Source organism: Lepeophtheirus salmonis, chromosome 1 (assembly GCF_016086655.4).
Source record: "Lepeophtheirus salmonis chromosome 1, UVic_Lsal_1.4, whole genome shotgun sequence".
Lineage (NCBI taxonomy): Eukaryota > Metazoa > Arthropoda > Copepoda > Siphonostomatoida > Caligidae > Lepeophtheirus > Lepeophtheirus salmonis.
This window is the reverse complement of record NC_052131.2, coordinates 39,444,542-39,447,171: the sequence shown is the minus strand read 5'-3', so window position 1 is coordinate 39,447,171 and position 2,630 is coordinate 39,444,542.

Below are 2,630 nucleotides of genomic sequence, written 5' to 3'. Positions count from 1 at the left end.
TGAGAGGTTCTCAGCAGACAGCTCGCTGAACATCACCGTCCTCTCCTCTTGAGTAGACATAATTTAATTAAAGGTCCGAAAAAATTGTGCTACATGATGCAACCCAGAAGCGTTTTTAATAAAAGATGAACAAAATATAACTTTAAAATTATAGAATACATACACCTGATTGACTGAATTGAAGCTGATCATTGATCGTTCAATGTCATTGCATCTACAAATTAATAGTACCTGGGGTGTAAAAATTGGAAATTTCATTAGGAATGACAACTGAAAAAAACAAAAACAAAAAAAGGTATACAGGACATCATTAGGATGGACTTAGTTCACACCCTTAACAAATTAGTTCTTGTAAGGAAAATAACTGGTCCACCGGATCAATCTCAATTATATTACAATCTAGCTCATATCGAATATTTTAATAGTAAGTTGTTTCTATTGGCTGGTAGGGTCATTATGACTTTGCATCATATGAGGATTGCATTAACATAATGATTATAATCTGGGTAATGGGTGTATCAAGATTAAGAACCACTGCTTTAAAGGTTAAAAAAATGTTAAAGACACAATAGGCCTTAAATACGCAAGTAGTACATTGTTAGAATTTCAATTGAATCATTCGTATTCTTTTTACAACGCAGTAGATATTTGAGAAACACAATGATTAAATAACTAGACTTTAATGTCTTTAGGACTATATTGAGAAAAATAAAATATGTTATAAGATTTTAAATTACAAAAAATATTCTTATGCAAAATGAATAAGTGAAACCAAGAAAAGATCAAAGAAAAAGTTTATTTCTTCCCCCTTTAATGCAATTATTTCGATTTGGAAATGCTTTTTTGCATATCTCTAAAGGAAACGATACATTTTTGTTTTCTATAAATAACAGAAATACACTTGTTTGCAAAAACTTTTTCAAAGTATTTCACTCTATTGAGCACAATCATGTTATGATGATGGTGAGAATACATTTACCAAAAAAAATATTTTAACCCAATAAGTGCTTTATTATATAATGCTCCTCAACTATTTATTGTTGATAATAAGTATATATGCTTATGATGTAGAGACCAATATAGAAAACCAACTCACTCATATTACTAGAGTTTGTCTCTATGTCTAAGAATGTTTCAGGATTGGAAATTAATAAAAAGAAGACGGCAATACTGTCTGTTTGGTGTTGAGATGGCTACGTAATTTAGAATGAATTAGAGGTACTTGGTATAAACTGAGAAATAAGAAAAGTTGCACCGAGTTTATGGAAGGATCTTAACAGTTTAATCTTTAAAAAAATTGTCCAGTTGTTTAACTTACAAAACAAATATTTATACATATATTATAAGAAATGTTCCGTGGACGCTTTATAAAGCTATATAGTTCCCTCAGATTGGAGAAATTGCGCAACAGGAGGAATAAAAGTCAGTAGAAATCTTTCATCGGTCATATATATATCTGCTCTAAAATACCAAGAAGACAACTTGGAAGGGTTTTGACTACATCTTCAGTTATAATATGACAAATAAAAAATATTCGTACATACGATATCTACGAAGGGTGAAGAGTTGATCGAGTTCATTTCTTCCAGTCCTTGCCTTAAGGATGTTTTCTTTGGAAGTGATCGAACAAACCCTAATATTAATTCATTATATCAGTTTATTGCAATTGCGCTAGAAAAATGATTTAATGCATGACTCAAGGTCGAAAATTAAAATTATTAGAAAACAAAAGGATGTATTTTTTAAAGTTTCCCTATCAATACACAATGTAAGATCACATCAAATATTCTTCATGAAGAAATGTTAGTTTTTTCTACGGAGAATAGGGATGCTTCATAAGCCTTTGATTCCTTGCACACTGAAGAGGATCACGGATATTCCAAAGTATGCTGTAATTAGACATCATTTGTAACAACAAAAATTTTCAGAAAAATGGACTAGTTCAATGATGAAATTGATGAAATTTATAGCAGATATGAAAATATACTTCACATTTTCAACTTTCTATATTGCGATTGATTTTTAAAACTGTCCTGTATCATTTGTAAAAAACTATTTAATTCCGTCAACTCCTCTTTTTGCTTTCTGTACTTTCTTATATACTCTAAAATATTTCGTATTTTTGAACCTCAGAGACCTAGAAGATGTTGATTCAAAATATATCCAAGCCAGAATTCGGTTTGGATCAGAAAGTTGTAATAAGAGTGTGTCTTCCAAGGTAAGGGCATTAAACTTCGCTGTCGGGACTTGATACAGCGGTAAATATTGTGCACAACTGGCCAAATGGATCAATCAAGTTTCTAAGAACTTTGAAGCATATTGTCAAGGTCTTCCAGGCTAACCGTGTTCATGAGTTTATAATAAGGGAATGTTTGTTTATTTTTTGTTGCAGGTTATGTTATTATAACTCAATTCCACCTAGTAGTTCATAGTATATAATTTTTATTTCTTGTATATATCTAAATATATACAAAAAAATGTTTTAATACGAACAAAAATCAAAAAATATATTTTGCTACACAACTGTCTCCGGTCTCCCCTACAAATTCGTTCATTTCATTTAAGGAACATAAACCAAGGTTAGTTTACTAAAATATACAAGGACGAAAAATAGAATATTACTTAAATAG